Here is a 23,081-nt window from a genome sequence, read left to right on the forward strand (position 1 = left end):
ATGAAGAGCGGGGAACACCCCGCCGTATTTGAAGCCGGTCCTTCGAATCCCCTACCCCAGACAGGCGACGCGCCGGCTGCTTCTCAAGAGGGAAATTCCCGATGTTCGGCCCTCAACCGACTAGGTCAAAGGGAGAATGTTGCGGAGAGTCAGGGCACACGGAGAGCGCGCCGTCGCAGACGAAGCCTGCGCCTCCGTATGACCAGCCTTGATCTTAGGGATCACCTCACCGCCCAACACATCGAGCGTGGCGATGACCTAAGAGAGCGACTAAGCTCTCGGCCAAACATCCCCGTAGCAGCCCCAACTAACGGGAACCGCCGCATGGGTCAAGGGTCAAATGAAAGACGACAGGTGACTCCTCCCGAACAGGGAGTTACTCCGACTACCGGTCTCGATGTGATCACAATGATCCACAATCTTCGAAATGAAGTACGAGATCTCCGAGAACATGGAATAGGCGGAAGTGCCTATGGGGTTGTTGAGGAGAGTTCCTCACCTTTCACGGCTCAGATATTGGCCGAGGTATGCACGGGAAATTTTAAACTCCCGAACCTCGCTCCCTATGATGGAAAAGCAGATCCTGCTTACCATATCCAACACTATGAAACCTAGATGACGATGCAGGGTGTCGCTCCCGGTGCCATGTGCCAAGCTTTTAGTCTTACCCTCTCCGGACCCGGCTTCGAGTGGTTCAAGAATTTAAGGCCGGGAAGCATCCGATCGTTCAAAGACTTGAAGGACAAGTTCCTAGCACGCTTCGCTACATCTATGGTCCAAAAGAAGACCAAGATGTACCTGTGGTCAATCAGGCAAGAGAATGGCGAGTCTCTTAGACGATACCTCGCCCGATTCACTGAAGAATCGAATAAGGTCGACCGCTTTGACGACAAAGACGCAATCACTGCCATCATTGAAGGCTTGCGCACAAGTGACTTCCTTAAGTCCATCGTCGGCCGTGTCCCTTCTACCATGGCCGAGTTAATGACTCGAGCTAATACCTTCATGGGAGTCGAAGATTACCTCGATGGCCGCAAGGGCGATAATCAAAGCCCTCACCGCCGAGACGACCCTAGCAACGAGCAAGGCAACTCCCATAAAAGACGAGACAAAGGGGGTCAGACTACTAATAGCCGACCTCCGAGGCCCCAAAAGCCGCGACTTGCGGAAGACTTTAAGGGCTACTCGTCGTTCACGCCATTGAACACGACGCCGGATCAAATCCTAACTTTGGCACGTGACAAATTCACTCCCCCGACTCCAATGAGAAAAGATCCCGCGACTCGCGATCGATCTAAATATTGCGAGTTCCTTCAGGAATACGGTCACTTAACCTCCGAATGCTACAGTCTTAAAAGGCAGATCGAGGCATTGATCCAACGGGGTGAGCTGAAAGAGTTCGTGTTACGCATGATCAGCGATGCGGGCCCCACCACAAACAGATCACAATCTAGTAAAGGAGGAGGACCAGCCGCTTCTGCCGACCGAACCACGGCTACTGCCAATGCCAATCCGTAACTCCACGTTGTAACCACCATACTGGGTGGCCCACAAGATGGAGATTCAGCCCGACAACGGAAAAAATTCCTAAGGGCCGTAGCTCAAGAAGACGCTGCTATGCACGTCAACCTCACCTATGAAGAACCTCCGTCCGTGCCTCACGAGACGATGTACTTGACCAACGAAGAGGCCAAGCGAGTTGTGCATCCGCATAATGACGCAATAGTGCTAAAAGCCCAAGTGACTAATAACTTGGTGAAAAGAGTTCTCATCGACAACGGCAGTGCTGCCGACATAATTTTCAAGTCCACCCTAGAGCGCATGAAGCTCGGGGGGCTACGCCCAACTCCGACCCAAACGCCTCTATTCGGGTTCACTGGGGAGAGAGTCATGACCGAAGGCATCATTGATCTTCCGGTCACCTTCGGAACTCCCGAAGGCATTGAAGTTGTTCACATGGTCCCATTCCTAGTGGTTGATCAGGAATCGCCATATAATGTCATCATTGGGCGACCTACGCTGAACTGACTAAGGGCTATTACCTCTACATACCACCTACTGGTGAAGTTCCCTACCAAGGATGGAATCGGCATCATGGCAGGAGATCAATCCCAAGCTAGAATATGCTACATCCAAGGAATCGATGGGAAAACCGCTAGAAAGACGATTAACACGATCTCCCAGCTTAGAGATAGCGTCGAGTCGACCAAGGTCCTTCGCAAAATCCACGAAGACATCTGCATGACACCTAAGTGCAAGGTGCCGAGGTCCTCATCCCAAACAGGGAGGGACCCCACAAAGTCTGCCAAGTCATACATGATGGGACATATTACACGGACGAGACACCGATCCGTCGCCTGTGGAATGCGGAACACTTGAGAAAGTACTACCATTAGCCAGCGCTCCCCCCATTTTATTTCTTTGCTTTCCAACATTCAATAAGGCCTACGAGCCAATGTTTTAGGATTTCATATTTTTGCAATATTAATAAAGTTTGAGGTTTTTCTTTCAAAATCGACTTTAACAAAGATTTTCGGTCATCAACATATGATTGTAAACCTAAAAACCTGGGGGGCTAGTGACATAGGCAACGGTAAGTACACTCAAAATCCTCAAGAAAGTACGCTCCACCTAAAGAAAGTACGCTCCACCAAAACAAAACACCCAAACATAAACGGGAACGAGCGTTCAACTAAGACGCCCCCGCGGCGCGCCGTAAGACATCCATGAGATGCAGGCTAAAGACGCCTACGCGGCGCGCCATAAGACGTCCCAGAGATGCAGGCTGAAGACGCCTCCGCGGCGCGCCATAAGACATCCCAGAGATGCAGGCTAAAGACGCCTCCGCGGCGCGCTATAAGACATCCAAGAGATGCAGGCTAAAGACGCCTCCGCGGCGCGCCGTAAGACATCCCAGAGATGCAGGCTAAGACGCCTCCGCGGCGTGCCATAAGACATCCCAGAGATGCAGGCTAAGACGCCTCCGCGGCGCACCGTAAGACATCCCAGAGATGCAGGCTAAGACGCCTTCGCGGCGCGCCATAAGACATCCCAGAGATGCAGGCTAAAGTCATCCCTCGCGACGCGCCAAAGACACCTACATGGCGCAACCAAGTCATCCCTCGTGGCGCACCGAAGCCGCCTACATGGCGCACCCAAGACGCCTACATGGCGCACTTACGACGCCCACATGGTGCACGTAAGACGCCTATATGGCGATACCACGTCGTCCCTCGAGACGCACCTAAGACGCCTACATGGCGCACGTAAGACGCCTACATGGCGCAGCTAAGTCGTCCCTCGCGGCGCACCTAAGACGCCTACATGGCTCACGTAAGACGCCTACATGGCGCAACCACGTTGTCCCACGCGACGTGCCTATGACGCCTAAACGACGCACATAACCATCTCTCACGAAGCCCTCTAAGTCGCCCCAAGGCGTTGTATGTGATGACTAATCGCCATGCACTTGAACCGCCACAAGGCGCACCTAAGCCGCCATACAAGGCGTAGGTCCTGCCGTCTTTGCCACCGTCAGCTGAGCGTGATCACACTCACCTTGGGAGACTCCCCATTCCATGCGAGCTAATGGAAGCTGCTCGCAAAGACTCGCGAACTCCGCCTCAGAGCAAGAACCTCGCTTGGCCCGAGCTAGCTGAGACTTCGCTCGAGCAAGCACCTCCTGGAAGAGTCCCATGCAACGAATGAGGTCGTGTAGAATCTCCCCGAGTCGAGCTTTGCTCCTTGAGTCGAGTCATTCCCCTCGAAGTCGAGCTTCGCTCCTTGAGTCGATTCATTCTCCTCAAAGTCGAGCCTCGCTCCTCGAGTCGAGTCATTCTCCTCAAGTCGAGCTTCGCTCCTCGAGTCAAATCACTGTCCTCGAGTCGAGTCATTCTCCTCAAGTCGAGCTTTGCTCCTCGAGTCGAGTCATTCTCATTGAGTCGAGCTTCGCTCCTTGAGTCGAGTCATTCTCCTCGAAGTCGAGCCTCGCTCCTCTAGTCGAGTCGTTCTCCTCAAGTCGAGCTTCGCTCCTCGAGTAGAGCCCCGCTCCTCGAGTCGAGTCATTCTCCACGAGTCGAGCTTTGCTCTTCGAGTCGAGCTTCGCTCCTTGAGTCGAGTCATTCTCCTCGAACTTGAGCCTCGCTCCTCGAGGTGAGTCATTCTCCTCAAGTCGAGCTTCGCTCCTCGAGTCAAATCATTGTCCTCGAGTCGAGCCCCGCTCCTCGAGTCGAGTCATTCTCCTCAAGTCGAGCTTTGCTCCTCGAATCGAGTCATTCTCCTCGAGTCAAGCTTCGCTCCTTGAGTCGAGTCATTCTCCTCAAGTCGAGCTTTGCTCCTCGAGTCGAGTCATTCTCCTCGAGTCGAGCTTCGCTCCTTGAGTCGAGTCATTCTCCTCGAAGTCGAGCTTTGCTCCTCGAGTCGAGTCATTCTCCTCGAGTCGAGGTTCGCTCCTTGAGTCGAGTCATTCTCCTCGAAGTCGAGCCTCACTCCTCGAGTCGAGGCATTCTCCTCAAGTCGAGCTTCGCTCCTCGAGTCAAATCACTGTCCACAAGTCGAGCCCCGCGCCTCTAGTCGAGTCATTCTCCTCAAGTCGAGCTTTGCTCCTCGAATCGAGTCATTCTCCTCAAGTCGAGCTTTGCTCCTTGAGTCGAGTCATTCCCCTCGAGTCGAACTTTTCTCCTTGAGTCGAGTCATTCTCCTCGAAGTCGAGCCTCGCTCCTCGAGTCGAGTCATTCTCCTCGAGTCGAGCCTTGCTCCTCGAGTCAAATCATTCTCCTCGAGTCGAGCCCCGCTCCTCGAGTCAAATCATTCTCCTCGAGTCGAGCCCCGCTCCTCGATTTGAGTCATTCGCCTCAAGTCGAGCTTTGCTCCTCGAGTCGAGTCATTCTCCTCGAGTCGAGCTTCGCTCCTTGAGTCGAGTCATTCTCCTCGAAGTCGAGCCTCGCTCATCGAGTCAAGTCATTCTCCTCGGGTTGAATCTTGTTCCTCAAGTCGAGCCATTCTCCTCGAGTCGAGCCCCACTCCTCGAGTCGAGTCATTCTCCTCAAGACGAGCTTTGCTCCTCGAGTCGAGTCATTTTCCTCGAGTCGAGCTTCGCTCCTTGAGTCGAGTCATTCTGCTCGAAGTCGAGCCTCGCTCCTCGAGTCGAGTCATTCTCCTCAAGTCAAGCTTCGCTCCTCGAGTCAAATCATTTTCCTCGAGTCGAGTCATTCTCCTCAAGTCGAGCTTTGCTCCTCGAGTCGAGCTTCGCTCCTTGAGTCGAGTCATTCTTCTCGAAGTCGAGCCTCGCTCCTCGAGTCGAGTCATTCTCCTCAATTCAAGCCTTGCTCCTCGAGTCGAGTGATTCTCCTCGAGTCAAGCCTCGCTCCTCGAGTCGAGTCATTTTCCTCAAGTCGAGCCTTGCTCCTCGAGTCGAGTTCTGCTCCTCGAGCAAACACCCGGAGCGACCTGAAAATTGGTCAGCCAAAGTAGAGACCCGCACTCGCGTCTGGGGAATAAGGGCCGATTTTCCGAACGCAGATGAAGAAGCGTCACCAGGGCGGGAATGGCGGATGCCCCGTGAGACCGACTTATGCTTGATGCGTAGTCAAACTTTTAGCGTTGATCACCGAGCAGTCGAAGCCCTCCGGTGCAGCAGAGCCTTTCACCAGGTGCCACTCCGTCTTCTCGAAGCATCGGCCCGCAACATCAACCTCCGTCTTTGAGACCTCGGAATGAGCACGCCTTTGCAAAACGCAAAAGTGCAGTCGCCTTCCAAGCTGGCCGAGACGGATGCCATGATCTTCCCCTAACATGTCGCGATTAGAAAATAATTACCATGCTAATCACCATCGAGTTGCATGGAATCCTGGTCGAAGATATCATCAAAACGCCATCGAAGAAAGACTTTGACATGACTTCGCCAAAAGATCAACAAGCCGCGACACGCCGGTACGCCTCCGCACACGCACGCCCTACCTGCGCACGCATATCCCCGCTACCCCGGGGCTAGAGCGATGGATGCGACCGCTTCCTCCTCGCCCACGTTGAGCTACGCCTCTCATCCACTCGGATCCTCCTCCACGTATTGATCGTACAATCGTGTTGAGAGAGACGAAAGAGGGAGAGAGAGCACTTGCAATTGCAAGAATATTCTCTATAATCACAAAAGCTTCGCGACGGCGAAGCCCTGGGAGATAAATTTTCCTCAAACACCCGGCGGAAACAACTAAAAGTTCACCGCCCGGGGCCTCCCGAGCGATAAACTTGAGGGGCTAATGTTGTCGGTCGTTTTCGGAAAACTCGAGACGCCAAGAAGACACGCCGTTCAAAGAGCCGATGGTCAGTCCGGAGGTCCTAAAAAGTGGCAAGCCTTCTGTCACGAGTTGATTGGCGAGTCCTCGTACCAAACTCTCACGTTCCTCGAGTCGAACCTCGAGTCGTTCTCCTCGAGTCGAGCCTTGAGTCGCTCCTCGAGTCGAGCCTCGAGTCGTTCTCCTCAAGTCGAGCCTCGAGTCATTCTCCTCGAGTCGCTCCTCGAGTCGAGCCTCGAGTTGTTCTCCGTAAGTCGAGCCTCGAGTCGTTCTCCTCGAGTCGAGCCTCGGGTCGTTCTCCTCGAGTCGAGTCTCGAGTTGTTCTCCTCGAGTCGAGCCTTGAGTCGTTCTCCTCGAGTCCAGCCTAGAGTCGTTCCTCGAGTCGAGCCTCGAGTCGTCTTCCTCGAGTGGAGCCTCGAGTCATACTCCTCGAGTCGAGCCTCGAGTTGCTCCTCAAATCGAGTCACTCTCGTCAAGTAGAAACCTTCATATTTCCCATGGCAAGCGTGATATCCAAAGACCAAAAGGCCCACAAGAGTCTGACGAGACGGGCCATGCCCCGCGCGCACAGCAAGCCGCGCCGGCCAACCACACAGCAAGCCGTGCGCCGTGCCAGGCAGGTCGCGCGCCGCGCCAGGCAGACCGTGCGCCGCTCGAAGACACGCCCACGCCGCGCGCCCATGCGTCGTGCATCCCGCGCCGCGCATCCCGCGCTGCACATCCCGCGCCACGCCAGATGACCCGCGCGCCGCGCCCCCTACGCCGCGCGCCGCACGTTGTGTGCCGCGCTTTGTGCGTCGTGCGCCTCCACTTGATGGCGCGCGCGCCCCTAGTCCCACATGGATGAAAAAGAAGCCTTCTAAGGCCCTGAAACACCTATTAATACCCCCTCTCATTGAGGGGAAAGCCATCCCATTCATTCTCAAGGAACTTGAGACTTCTCTCTGTTTCTCTAGATGCCATCCTTGGCCTGAAGCAGATTCTCCTCTATTTCTCGTTCTTAGAGGTTCCGAAGCACTCACAGGGACTTCCCGGACGTTGCTGCCTCTGACCGAACGCCCCCTGGTGCTCAAGCACGCCCCTAGGGTTCTCGACTAGAGTCCCCCTGCGCGTCTAACACGCCAGACGCGCACGCGATCTCCGAAGTTCTGAGACGCCGCCAAGGACTCCTTGTGCCCCGTCTCTTTCGTCGAGTAGGCTTCTCCACCAAGGTTCTACGCCTCATACTGCGTCTTTCACACCTGAACTACGTTCTTACCTGATCCCACGCACGGGTACATAGGCAGCCGACAGCCAAGGCACGATCACTCCTTCTCCTCACCCCCTACCTCTCCCAAGAGGCGGGTTGATCGGGGAAAACATAGCTCGAGACTTTCGAGTTCACACTCTTGGCCCGGGTGCGATCACTTGGTCCGGCCTTGGATCGAACCGCCCGAGGTTTTCAATAGTTGTTCATTTTCGTGCGACAACAATCCCGACCGGGAAAAGTTACGCTACGCCCTCCACTACGGATTCCAGGCCTCCAACAATGTGGCTGAGTTTGAAGCCCTCATCGTAGGGCTAGAGCTCGCTCAAAAGCTCAACGTACAGAATTTATGAATACACTGTGACTCGCAGCTGATCGTGAATCAGGTTAAGGGCGACTACGTTCCCAAAGAACCTAACATGATCGCGTACTTGGCAAAAACAAATGCAAATTTAGATGCCTTCTCCTGGTTCGAGATCATCCAGATCCCACGAGAAGAGACCTTCGAGGCTGACGCTTTAGCTCGCCTCGGATCCGGTATCACCAAAGACGGGTTGGGAACTATCCCAATCGGGTCTCTCTCGCGACCATCCATCTCACGTGACGAGGTTGGAACGATTGAGAGCACCGCTCATCCCACTTGGATGACCCCGCTTAAGGACTTCTTGCGAAGAGGGGCACGTCCCAAAGACCGCAAAGAAGCCGAAAGGCTGAAAGCCCTCGCATCTAAATACGTGTTGAGAGGCAAAGCCTTATATAAGCGCGGGTACTCAACCCCGCTGCTCCGATGCCTCAACAGCGCCGAGTCGACTAAGGTCCTCCGCGAAATTCACGAAGGCCTCTGCGGGAACCACTCCGCCGGGAGGTCCCTTGCGCTAAAAGCGCTTCAACAAGGCTATTTCTGGCCGACGATGAAAAGAGACGCCTACGACTTGGTGAGAAAGTGCGACAAGTGTCAACGTTTCTCTAACGTTCCACCATAGCCGCCATCTCCCCTGGGTAGCATCGTCATCCCACGTCCCTTTGCGAAATGGGGCATGGTCGCTATCGACTACTTCACTAAGTGGGTCGAAGCTGAACCTCTGGCCAGGATCAACGAGGCCAACACCACAAACTTCATCTGGAAGTCTATAATACGCCGCCACGGCATCCCCACGTCAATTGTGACCGACAACGACGCGCAATTCCACAATGCCAGTGTTGTCAATGGTGCCCACAAGAAGAGTTGTAATCTTTATATTGTACATTTGATGTAATAAAGTCTCATGAAGACTCTTGCTTGTAATTGCTTATTTATTAATAAAAAGTTGAAACGTTCATTCATTCTTCCGTGTCTGTTTGAAGCTTTATGATAAAACATTAGTTTTTAGTCCATAAACAAACTAAACAACTTACGAAGAGACAAATGTAGATTTGCATGAACAAACTCTTCGTAGTTTGCTTAAAACGATATATTCGCAATCTAAGGGTCAAAGGACTATTGACCTCAGTATGATTGTTAGAAGAATCTATGATGTCTGGTTATGATGCATTGAGAGTTGGAGACTCTATAGTTCTTCTAGGTATCTTCCAAAGGTACTGAATTGACCAGTGCACTTCTAGAGACAAGATAAGAACAAACCATTTAACCTCTTATGTCTCGAAGTCACAACGTATGAATTGCATCGTGCTTACCTTAATCCTGAAATGAGACATGTCATTTCACACCTTAGTATTCTCCTTTGAGAAAGTCAGAGTTCAGACTCACTATGTGATTCCAAACAAGGCCTATTGGTGAAGTACTAAGTTGTGAGTATGTCATGAGTAACTTTGTGAAGTTCTCATAGATATGGAATTCATGTACAAGATTACTGAAATGCAATATATATCACTTCTTGCTTTGTTCCTTGGAGTGTGAATAAATGAACTGGCCAGTGTCCAAATTGAGTCCTGACTCTTTTGGATGAAACAATGTGACTTGTTAGCTCCTCGTCAATACATTGCTTCTAACTTATTCACAAGCGACAAAGGAGTTTAGGAAATAACAGCTAGAAGGGTAAAATGGTAATTTTGTAAATCCCGACTAGCTGATGATATTCATGAAGGGTAAACACTGATAATATTCTGTGGATCCACTCATTACAATTAGGTTAAATTCTTGAGTAGAAAATAAATTCATTTGAACCGAGAGATTTTCAATGTCAACTCTTTAGTGGAGTCAGTTGACATTAAGCTAAACTTGGAAAAGGTTTGTGAACTTTTTTGAGTCCAAGTATATTAGCTCAAGATTTCTTCATTTGGATCCATGAGGTCACTGTCACGAATCACATCGATTAGGAATAGTTAAACTGGAAGTTAAGTCAAAACAAGAACGATAATAGTCAAAAGGGTATTTTTTTTCTTTTGAGACATAGGATGAAATGAATGTCAATAAATTTTTTGACAATGTCATTTAATGACATGTTTCACTCGGCCAATATTAGTTTTATTGGGCCTTGTGGATTAATTTCATTTCATAAGAATTTTATTGAAAATTCTTAATGGGCCTTTCTCATGTTGTCATGAACAAATGAAGAAGCTTCTAGAAGCTCCTTCTAGATGAGAAATGGGCGCCCAAATACCCAACAGAAAGAGAATATTTTGTGCATAAATGTATCAAGATACTTGCCAAAAGAAAAAGAGGAAACAAGTTTCCTCTATGAGGAAACAAAGGGAATCGGCCAAGGCAACCAAGAAGGGAAACAAAAGAGGAAACTAATCCCTTGGGAATTTGAATGAGATGGGCGCATATTTGGATGGGAATGGGTAATAAAAGATTGCTCATAAAGGCTTGGAAAATAAAAAGGAAACTACTTCTTTCCAAGGCCAACCCTACTCCTATAAATACCCCACATCATTCCTCTCATTTCATTCATTCCACACAAGTTAGAGATTGAGAGACTCTCTCTCTAGACATTGTGGCCGCCCCTTTCCTCTCTCTCTCTAGTCAATTTCGTTTTATTGTTTTGGCACCTAGGTCCTCATTTGACCTAGAGTTTAGCTCTGCGACTTCAAGACTCGTTCTTAAGTCGTAGTGTTTAAAAGTGCCCACACACTAATTCCTTTTATTTCGACTGATTTAGTGATAGAAACTTTCGAGGTTGCTCGAGTAGCTGAGGAAAGGAAGAGAGACGTGCTGCGAGGGAAACGAACGTTTTCAACCTTCCGAAGGCTCATCAACGTTCAAGCTTCTAAAGAGGTTAGTAAATTTATTATCCTCATATTAGTTTTATTTATATGTACTTGTTCTTTGTCTAGGTTAGTAAAAACTGTTTTTACTTGAAAAAGAAAATTTTAAAAATTCCGCCGCTTAACGAAGCGTTAAACTTTTTCTTAAACCCTAGATCAATTCCAATAAATGGTATCAGAGCTATGGTCAAGGATATGTATGTACATGTATTTAAAAATATGAGCTTGAAAATCGTTTTCGAAAGTTAGAATTGTTATCTTAGATTTTTTTTTTTTGTTTATTGCTCTTGCCTTTAAATTAAAAATCATGTTGATTTTCTATGAGTATGGGATGTTTTTAAAACACATTTGAATCAGTTCTAAAAGTTTTTAATTTTTTATATTGAAAAACGTGTTTTAAAGGTTTGAGAAAATTTCGAGTAAATTTTGTGACTAGTTATATTGTCTTGCTAGTTTCTTTTATTTACTTGAATCGTTTTATGCATGTTGTTATTTCTTTTATACCATGTTATTACCTTGCTAATAAAACACAAATAAAAGCTTTAACAACCTCCTAAAACGTTCCGTTACACTCGATTCTTTTTCGCACCTAAAAAGGACCAAGCTTTAATTATTTCTTTTTCTTCGAGCTGGAGTAAAACTCGCAGTAAAAGTGGCATAACTCTCTGTCTGTCCTCTGTCCAATGCCACCGGTTTCAGGTCAAAAGGACATCGGAGCCGCCAGTTATGGCGATTTTACTCCGAGGTGTGCGGCTGTTCCGAAACTCCAGTTTTTTAGAATTACGGATTTTCAGCCCCACTACCATGAGTTAGAGAACTCTAATGAGAAAAATTTCTTGAGCAAAAATGTTTTTTTATAAGATTATAAACATGATGTGTAAGATTAAAATGTTTTGATTTTTGAAAGTTTAATTGAAATTGAATTTTTACAAAACTAGTTTGAATTTTGAAAAACCGTTTTCACTTTCAAACTTGAAAAATATTTTGTCATCCAAATCAAATAAGTTTTCAAAATGTTTTCAAAACTATATCTATATCACATATGTTCAAAATCTATATGCTCTTGAAAATTTGAGTGGGGGGTCTCCTTGTAGACAAGCCGAAGAATAAAAAGATGTGTAATCTCAAACTTTCAAGTGTTCGAGTGAGTTGAAGTTAAAGATCGAGTATGTACCTTGTGCCTTTATGCACTAACACTGCTCTGAACATGAAGATCTAGGATTCTCTTCTAGTTGTCCGCTCTATGGCTCTATAACTAGGAAAACCGTTTCCGAAATTATAAGAGTCGATGTACCAACTCCAAAAACTAAGTGGGAGGGTTATACTTGTTGTTTGTAACCCACGATCCCCAACACTAATGAAAAGTGCAATTGTCGCTAGACTAAGAGTCAGTCACGTGGCCCTCTCTTAAATGAGAGTACTCAAGGGCGCTTTGCACTGATCATGGCTCAATGAGCTAAATCCGAAAGTGAGACAATGAGACAATACCTCCCCTCGGCGGATTGTTTTTCAAAGTCAATCTTTTGGACTAAGTGGTTGGTTACACACTTAGACTAAATCCCTAGTAATCCTCCCTCGAGGCCCTGCGAAAGGATGTGAGTGATCAAACCAATTTAAAAGGTGGCTGGTCAAAATTGGTGTATTGACATCTTGGCTAAGCATTAATGATGTGTCATTTACTTATAAATGGAGATTTTTTACGGCCTTCCCTCGAAGGAGTAAATTATCGTTTAGTTTATAACACCTTTGGATATTATCAAAGTCTTAAAGAAACTTAAATCCTAAACCAAAGACTAATCATAAACTTGTTTCAACTTTTATAAGCAACATGCCTCGCAAACATCCCTCAATCATCCTTTCCTCGAACAAACTCGAAAACAAAAAACTACGTAGATTCGAAACATAACCTCGACATAATAGTTACCGTTAGCAAGCACAAATAGGTACTCACCACCCCGTGTCCTTCTCTAACGAATGATGATTCAACTCAAGAGGACAAAGACGCCTTGGCGGCCTAACTCTGCTCCGATGAGATTGTGAAGTGCTATATCTTAGCATCAATGAACAATGTGTTGCAACAACAACATCGATACATCGAGACTGCCGCCGACATGCTCAACAATCTCCTTGAGATGTTTGGAGGGCAAAGGTTGTTGGAATTGATCTAGGGTTTAAGAAAAAGTTTAACGCTTCGTTAAGCGCCGGAATTTTAAAAATTTTCTTTTCAAGTAAAAACAGTTTTTACTAACCTAGACAAAGAGCAAGTACACATAAATGAAAACTATAATGAGCATAGAAGTTTACTAACCTTTCTTGAAGCTTGAACTTTGAGAAGCTTTTGGAAAGTTTGCAACGCTCGTCTCCTAGCAGCATGTCTCTCTTTCTTTCCTCGGCAACTCGAGCAACCACGATGGTCTCTATCACTAAATCACTCGAAATAAAAGGAATCAGTGAGTGGGCACTTTTAAACACTACGACTTAAGAACAAGTCTTGAAGTCGCAGAGCTAAACTCTAGGTCAAATGAGGACCTAGGTGCCAAAACAATAAAACGAAATTGAAGAGAGAGGGAGAGAGAGGATCGGCCACAATGTCTAGAGAGAGAGTCTCTCAATCTCTAACTTGTGTGGAATGAGAAAACAATGAGAATGAGGGCCCTATTTATAGGAGAAGGGTTAGCCTAAGAAATGGGAGTTTCCTCTTTTTTCCAAGCATTCATGAGCAATCTCTCATTGCCCTTTTCTCCATATATGCCCAACATCTCATTCCCTTAAGGGATTTGTTTCCTAATTTGTTCCTTCTCTAGGTTGGCCGAAATTTCCCTTTCCATGTAGGGGAAATTTGTTTCCTCTTTTTCTTTTGGCAAGTATCTTCATACATTAATGCACAAAAGGAACTCTCTTTCTCTTGGGTATTTGGGCGCCCATTTCTCATCTAGAAGCTCCCATCTAGAAGGAGCTTCTAGAAGCTTCTTAATTTGTTCATGACAACATGAGAAATGCCCAATAAGAATTTTCATTAAAATTCTTATGAAATGAAATTAATCCACAAGGCCCAATTAATCTTATTTTGGCCGAGTGACATTAAGTCATCAAATGAACTTGTCAAAAAATTTATTGACATTCATTTCATCCTATGTCTCAAAAGACAAAAATACCCTTTTGACAATGTTCGTTCTAGTTTTGACTTAGCTTCCAGTTTAACTATTCCTAATCGATGTGATTCGTGACAGTGACCTCATGGATCCAAATGAACAAAGCTTGAGCTAAATACTTGGACTCAAAAGTTCACAAACCTTTTCCAAGTTTAGCTTAATGTCAACTGACTCCACTAAAGAGTTGACACTGAAAATCTCTCGGTTCAAATGAATTTATTTTCTACTCAAGAATTCAACCTAATTGTAATGAGTGGATCCACAGAATATTATCAGTGTTTACCCTTCATGAATATCATCAGCTAGTCGGGATTTACAAAATTACCATTTTACAATTCTAGCTGTTATTTCCTCAACTCCTTTGTCGCTTGTGAATAAGTTAGAAACAATGCATTGACGAGGAGCTAACAAGTCACATTGTTTCATCCAAAAGAGTCAGGACTCAATTTGGACACTGGCCAGTTCATTTATTCACACTCCCAGGAGCAAAGCATGAGGTGATATACATTGCATTTCAGCAATCTTGTACATGAATTCCATATATATGAGAACTTCACACAGTTTACTCATGACATTCTCACAACTTAGTACTTCACCAATAGGCCTTGTTCGGAATCACATAGTGAGTCCGAACTTTGTCTTTCTCAAATGAGAATCACATATTAAGGTAAGCACGATGCAATTCATACGTAGTGACTTCGAGACATAAGAGGTTAAATGGTTTGTTCTTATCTTGTCTCTAGAAGTGCACTGGTCAATTCAGTACCTTCGGAAGATACGTAGAAGAACTATAGAGTCTCCAACTCTCAATGCCTCATAACCAGACATCATAGATTCTTCTAACAATCATACTGAGGTCAATAGTCCTTTGACCCTTAGATTGCGAATATACCGTTTTAAGCAAACTACGAAGAGTTTGTTCATGCAAATCTACATTTGTCTCTTCGTAAGTTGTTTAGTTTGTTTATGGACTAAAGACTAATGTTTTATCATAAAGCTTCAGACAAGGAAGATTGAATGAACGTTTCAACTTTTATTAATAAATAAGCAATTACAAGCAAGAGTCTTCATGAGACTTTATTACATCAAATGTACAATATAAGGATTACAACTCTTCTTGTGGGCACCATTGACAACAAACTCCCACTTGACTCAAAGACGATGTGTGTAGTCCTTCATGCCTAATCCCTCTCGATGTTGGTTGAAGACCTTGCTCGCTAGGGCCTTTGTGAATGGATCTGCTAGGTTGTCCACCGTTGAGATCTTCTTCACTTCCATGTGTCCGCGCTGCACGATCTCTAGAATCAAATGGTATTTCCTCTCGATATGGTTAAAGCGCTTATGGCTTCGAGGTTCCTTTGAGTTAGCGACAGCCCCACTATTATCACAATAAAGGGTCATGGGCTCGTCGACGTTTGGAACAACTTCCAAATACTTAAGGAATTTTATAAGCCATACAGCCTCTTTGGATGCTTCACAAGCAGCCACATATTCTGCTTCCATTGTAGAGTCAGCAATGCAAGATTGCTTAATACTCCTCCACACAACAGCTCCACCATTAAGGATGAACACAGATCCCGAAGTGGATTTCCTGGAATCCTTATCTGCTTGAAAATTGGACTCGGTATATCCCGTCATAGTCAGGTCAGTACCTGAGTATGTAAGCATCAAGTTCCTAGTTCTTCGAAGATACTTAAGAACATGCTTAATAGCAATCCAGTGCTCGGGTCCAGGTTTGGACTGGAAACGGCTAACTACGCCAACGGCGAAACAGATGTCAGGTCTAGTGCAAAGCATAGCATACATGAGGCTTCCTACGGCAGATGCGTAAGGAATTTTCCTCATGTCTTCAATCTCTTGTGCAGTCTTGGGAGACTGGTCCTTAGAGAGTGAAACTCCATGCCTAAAGGGTGTTTGACCCTTCTTGGAGTCTTGCATCGAGAAGCGATCCATCACCTTATCAATATAAGATGCTTGAGAGAGCGACAGGGTCCGGCTTTTCCTATCTCGAAAGATTTGGATTCCCAGAATGTACGCGGCTTCTCCTAGATCCTTCATATCGAATTGCTTTGCCAACCAGACCTTAACCTCAGATAACTTACCCACGTCATTACCAATGAGTAGTATATCATCGAAATATAGCACCAGAAACACAACTTTGCCTTCGTGTATTAACTTGTAAACACAAGGCTCATCTATTGACTGTTCAAAGCCAAAGCTCTTTACAGTTTCATCGAATCTAATATTCCATGACCTAGATGCTGTCTTTAATCCATAAATGGACTTAAGCAACTCACAAACCTTGGTCTCTTGACCTTCTTCCACGAAACCGTCTGGTTGAGCCATGTAAATGCGCTCGTCAAGATTGCCATTCAGAAAGGCTGTCTTGACATCCATTTGCCAGATCTCATAGTCGAGAGCTGCAGCTATGGATAGGAGTATGCGGATGGATTTAAGCATTGCGACTGGCGAGAAGGTTTCTTCATAGTCAATCCCTTCTTGTTGGGTATAACCCTTCACCACAAGTCGTGCTTTGAACGTCTCCATCGGGACCCCTTTTCTTCTTGTATATCCACTTACACCCTACGGGTTTAATCCCTTCAGGAAGGTCTACAAGTTTCCAGACTTTGTTGACATACATCGAGTGCATTTCAACTTTCATGGCGTCAAGCCAAAGGTTTGATTCAGAACAAGCCATCGCTTGGCTATAGGAAACAGGATCATCCATGTCAGAGACGGCTACGAGAAAGTCTCCATAAGACATGTACATGTCAGGCTTTTGAGTAGCCCTCCCACTATGTCGAAGTACTACTTGACGAGATTCTAATGAGTTAGGTTGTGTTTCAGTTGGGGTAAGAACAGTTCTTACAGATGAGGTAGAAGCTTCCTCACCCAACTTTTCTTCAAGCACAATTTTGCTTCTAGGTTTCGCATCCTTCATAAAGTCCTCCTCAAGGAAACGAGCATTCGTGCTAACGAAAGTCTTATCGTCCTCGGGACTATAGAAGATGAAACCCTTTGTTTCCTTTGGATATCCCACAAATAAGCACAATTTTGACCTACTAGCCAACTTGCTAGTCTTTTGCCTTAGCACATGTGCAGGGCAACCCCAAATTCGGATGTGGCCCAAACTTACTTTACGGCCAGTCCATCTTTCATAAGGAGTACCAGGAACCGTTTTAGACGGAACTTGGTTCAGAATGTAAGCGGCTGTTTTGAGGGCATATCCCCAAAAGGAAAGAGGGAGTGATGAGTAACTCATCATTGATCTAACCATCACCATAAGAGTTCGGTTCCTTCTCTCTGACACTCAGTTTTGTTGAGGTGTGCCAGGTACGGTAAGCTGAGAAGCGATTCCTTCTTCTTTAAGAAAGTCATCGAACTCTCGAGATATATATACTCACCACCTCGATCGGATCGAAGTGTTTTGATCACTTTGCCAGTTTGCTTTTCCACTAAAGCCCTGAAGACCTTAAATACGTTAAAGGTCTTGGATTTGTGTTTGAGCAAATAGACAAAACCATATCGTGAGTAATTATCGGTGAAGGTAACGAAGTATTCATATCCTCCACGTGCCTGTTGGCTGAGCGGACCACATACATCAGAATGTATTAGCTCCAGCAACTCAGTGGCTCTTCGACCCTTATCGGAGAAAGGTCACTTAGTCATTTTTCCTTCTATGCAGGATTCACAAGTAGGTAGTGAACCTATTGCAGAGGCTTGGAGTGGACCGTCCCTCACAAGTCTCTTAATCCTATCTAGACTGATGTGACCAAGTCTTAAGTGCCATATGTGTGTTGATTTTGTTAGATCGGAGGATTCAGAAAGTTTGATCCTCTTTGGCTCCCTAATTAGATCATTATCTATTTCGGTGTTTAAAAGTGAAGGTTGAGTGGGATAGATGTAGAAAAGAGCATTCTTCATACATACATCAGTGACAAAAGAATTATCAGGAAACGAAATACGAATTCCATTCTTAATGAACTTTAAACAATAATCCTGCTCAAGAAGACGAGCAACGGATATTAAGTTCTTCCCAAAGGTAGGAACAAAATAAACATTATTCAAGTTTAAAGTGCGGTCTTCAAAAGACAGCGTCACGGATCCCACAGCCTTCGCAGATACCAGGCTCCCATCACCCCATTTGAAACAGAACTCGCCTTCCTCTAAGCTTTTGGTTTTCTTGAAACCATTCAAGGAACAACATGTTGGAATCGATCTAGGGTTTAAGAAAAAGTTTAACGCTTCGTTAAGCGGCGGAATTTTAAAAATTTTCTTTTTAAGTAAAACTAGTTTTTACTAACCTAGACAAGAGCATGTACATGTAAATAAAAACTAATATGAGCTATTAAAGTTACTAACCTTTCTTGAAGCTTGAACCTTGTAGAAGCTTTTGGAAAGTTGCAACGCTCGTCTCCCCTCGCAGCACGTCTCTCTTTCTTTCCTCGGCACCTCGAGCAACCACGAAAGTTTCTATCACTAAATCACTCGAAAAGAAGGAATCAGTGAGTGGGCACTTTTAAACACTACGACTTGAGAACGAGTCTCGAAGTCGCAGAGCTAAACACTAGGTCGAGTGAGGACCTAGGTGCCAAGACAAGAAATAATCGAAAATAAACTAGAGAGAGAGAGAGAGGATTTTCGGCCAAGTTCTAGAGAGAGAGTCTCTCAAATCTCTTAAACTTGGATGAATGAATTGTGAGGAAATGGGGCTCCTATTTATAGGAGAGGTCTCACCTTCAATAAGGTAGTTTCCTCTTCTATAGAATATCACTTATTCATGAGCAAAAATCCTTCATTTCCCATTCCTTGTTGGGCGCCCAAGGCTGCCTCCTAGAGGCAAGGATTTGTTTCCTTTTTTGTTCCTTGGCTTTCCCTTTTCTCACTTGGCCGAATTTCCCATTGCATATGTGGGAAATTTGTTTCCTCTTTTTCTTTTGGCAAGTATCTAAATACATTTATGCACAAAACAAACTCTCTTTCCTTGGGTATTATGGGCGCCCATTTCACTTCTAGAAGGAGCTTCTAGAAGCTTCTTCATTTATTCATGAGAACATGAAAAAAGGCCCATTAAGAGTTTTCAATAAAATTCTTATGAAATGAAATTAATTCACAAGGCCCAATTAATCATATTATGGCCGAGTGACATTAAGTCATCAAATGAACTTGTCAAAATTTATTGACATCCATTTCATCCTTATGTCTCAAAAGACAAAAATACCCTTTTAACTATTTTCGTTCTTGTTTTGGCTTAGCTTCCAGTTTAACTATTCCTATCGATGTGATTCGTGACAGTGACCTCATGGACCCAAATGAACAAAGCTTTAGCTAAACACTTGGACTCAAAAGTTCACAAACCTTTTCCAAGTTTAGCTTAATGCCAACTGACTCCACTAAAGAGCTGACACTGAAAATCTCTCGGTTCAAATGAATTTATTTTCTACTCAAGAATTCGACCTAATTATGATGAGCGGATCCACTGAATATTATCTATGTTTACCCTTCATGAATGTCATCAGCTAGTCGGGATTTACTAAATTACCATTTTACCCTTCTAGCTGTTATTTCCTCAACTCCTTTGTCGCTTGTGAATAAGTTAGAAACAATGTATTGACGAGGAGCTAACAAGTCACATTGTTTCATCCAAAAGAGTCAGGACTCAATTTGGACACTGGCCAGTTCATTTATTCACACTCCAAGGAACAAAGCATGAGGTGACATACATTGCATTTCAGCAATCTTGTACATGAATTCCATATCTATGAGAACGTCACAAAGTTACTCATGACAGACTCACAACTTAGTACTTCACCAATAGGCCTTGTTCGGAATCACATAGTGAGTCCGAACTTTGACTTTCTCAAATGAGAATACTAAGGTGTGAAATGGCATGTCTCATTTCAGGATTAAGGTAAGCATGATGCAATTCATACATAGTGACTTCGAGACATAAGAGGTTAAATGGTTTGTTCTTATCTTGTCTCTAGAAGTGCACTGGTCAATTCAGTACCTTCGGAAGATACCTAGAAGAACTATAGAGTTCCTAACTCTCAATGCCTCATAACCAGACATCATAGATTCTTCTAACAATCATACTGAGGTCAATAGTCCTTTGACCCTAAGATTGCGAATATATCGTTTTAAGCAAACTACGAAGAGTTTGTTCATGCAAATCTACATTTGTCTCTTCGTAAGTTGTTAAGTTTGTTTATGGACTAAAAGACTATGGTTTTTATCATAAAGCTTCAGACAAGGAAGATTGAATGAACGTTTCAACTTTATTAATGAATGAATAGGCAATTACAAGCAAGAGTCTTCATGAGACTTTATTACATCAAATGTTCAAAATAAAGACTACAACTCTTCTTGTGGGCACTATTGACAACAAACTCCCACTTGACTCAAAGAAGGTGTGTGTAGTCCTTCATGCCTAATCCCTCACGATGTTGGTCGAAGACCTTGTTCGCTAGGGCCTTGGTGAATGGATCTGCGAGGTTGTCCACCGTTGAGATCTTCTTCACTTCCACGTCTCCGCGCTGCACGATCTCTCGAATCAAATGGTATTTCCTCTCAATATGCTTAGAGCGCTTATGGCTTCTAGGTTCCTTTGAGTTAGCGACAGCCCCACTATTATCACAATAAAGGGTCATGGGCTCGTCGACGTTTGGAACAACTTCCAAATACTTAAGGAACTTTCTAAGCCATACAGCCTCTTTGGATGCTTCACAAGCAGCCACATATTCTGCTTCCATTGTGGAGTCAGCAATGCAAGATTGCTTAATACTTCTCCACACAACAGCTCCACCATTAAGGATGAACACAGATCCCGAAGTGGATTTCCTGGAATCCTTATCCGCTTGAAAATCGGAATCGGTATATCCCGTCATAGTCAGGTCAGTACCTGAGTATGTAAGCATCAAGTTCCTAGTTCTTCGAAGATACTTAAGAACATGCTTAACAGCAATCCAGTGCTCGGGTCCAGGGTTGGATTGGAAACGACTAACTACGCCAACGGCGAAACATATATCAGGTCGGGTGCAAAGCATAGCATACATGAGGCTTCCTACGGCAGAGGCGTAAGGAATTTTCCTCATGTCTTCAATCTCATGTGCAGTCTTGGGAGACTGGTCCTTAGAGAGTGAAACTCCATGCCTAAAGGGTGTTTGACCCCTCTTGCAGTCTTGCATCGAGAAGCAATCCATCACCTTATCAATATAAGATGCTTGAGAGAGCGACAGGGTCCGGTTTTTCCTATCTCGAAAGATTTGGATTCCCAGAATGTATGCGGCTTCTCCTAGATCCTTCATATCGAATTGCTTTGCTAGCCAGACCTTAACCTCAGATAACTTACCCACGTCATTACCAATGAGTAGTATATCATCGACATATAGTACCAGAAACACAACTTTCCCTTCGTGTATTAACTTGTAAACACAAGGCTCATCTATTGACTGTTCAAAGCCGAAGCTCTTTACAGTTTCATCGAATCTAATGTTCCATGACCTAGATGCTTGCTTTAGTCCATAAATGGATTTAAGCAACTCACAAACCTTGGTCTCTTGACCTTTATCCACGAAACCGTCTGGTTGAGCCATGTAAATGCGCTCGTCAAGATTGCCATTCAGAAAGGCTGTCTTGACATCCATTTGCCAGATCTCATAGTCGAGAGCTGCAGCTATGGATAGGAGTATGCGGATGGATTTAAGCATCGCGACTGGCGAGAAGGTTTCTTCATAGTCAATCCCTTCTTGTTGGGTATAACCCTTCGCCACAAGTCGTGCTTTGAACGTCTCAACGTTCCCATCAGGACCCCTTTTCTTCTTGTATATCCACTTACACCCTACGGGTTTAATCCCTTCAGGAAGGTCTACAAGTTTCCAGACTTTGTTGACATACATCGAGTGCATCTCAACTTTCATGGCGTCAAGCCAAAGGTTTGATTCAGAACAAGCCATTGCTTGGCTATAGGAAACAGGATCATCCATGTCAGAGACGGCTACAAGAGAGTCTCCATAAGACATGTACCTGTCAGGCTTTTGAGTAGCCCTCCCACTACGTCGAAGTACTACTTGACGAGATTCTGATGAGTTAGGTTGTGTTTCAGTTGGGGTAAGAACAGTTCTTACAGATGAGGTAGAAGCTTCCTCACCCAACTTTTCTTCAAGCACAATTTTGCTTCTAGGTTTCGCATCCTTCATAAAGTCCTCCTCGAGGAAACGAGCATTCGTGCTAACGAAAGTCTTATCGTCCTCGGGACTATAGAAAGTAAAACCTTTGGTTTCCTTCGGATATCCTACAAACAGGCACAATTCTGACCTACTAGCCAACTTGCTAGTCTTTTGCCTTAGCACGTGTGCAGGGCAACCCCAAATTCGGATGCGGCCAAGATTCACTTTACGGCCAGTCCATCGTTCATAAGGAGTACCAGGAACCGTTTTGGACGGAACTTGGTTCAGAATATAAGCGGCTGTTTCGAGGGCATATCCCCAAAAGGAAAGCGGGAGTGATGAGTAACTCATCATTGATCTAACCATCTCCATAAGAGTTCGGTTTCTTCTCTCTGACACTCCGTTTTGTTGAGGTGTGCCAGGCGCGGTAAGCTGAGAAGCGATACCTTCTTCTTTAAGAAAGTCATCGAACTCTCCAGACATATACTCACCACCTCGATCAGATCGAAGGGTTTTGATCACTTTGCCAGTTTGCTTTTCCACTAAAGCCCTAAAGACCTTAAATACGTTAAAGGTCTCGGATTTGTGTTTAAGCAAATAGACAAACCCATATCTTGAGTAATCATCAGTGAAGGTAACGAAGTATTCGTATCCTCCACGTGCCTGTTGGTTGAGTGGACCACATACATCAGAATGTATTAGTTCCAGCAACTCAGTGGCTCTTCGACCCTTATCGGAGAAAGGTCGCTTAGTCATTTTTCCTTCTATGCAGGATTCACAAGTAGGTAGTGAACCTATTGCAGAGGCTTGGAGTGGACCATCCCTCACAAGTCTCTTAATCCTATCTAGACTGATATGACCAAGTCTTAAGTGCCAGAGGTATGTTGATTTTGTTAGATCGGAGGATTCAGAAAGTTTGATCCTCTTTGGCTCCCTAATTAGATCGTTATCTATTTCGGTGTCTAAGAGAGAAGGTTGAGTGGGATAGATGTAAAAAAGACCATTCTTCATACAT

The sequence above is a fragment of the Urtica dioica genome, chromosome 4 (assembly GCF_054948205.1).
Source record: "Urtica dioica subsp. dioica isolate 48M chromosome 4, U.dioica_male_clone48M_v1_H2, whole genome shotgun sequence".
In the NCBI taxonomy this organism is placed as follows: domain Eukaryota; kingdom Viridiplantae; phylum Streptophyta; class Magnoliopsida; order Rosales; family Urticaceae; genus Urtica; species Urtica dioica.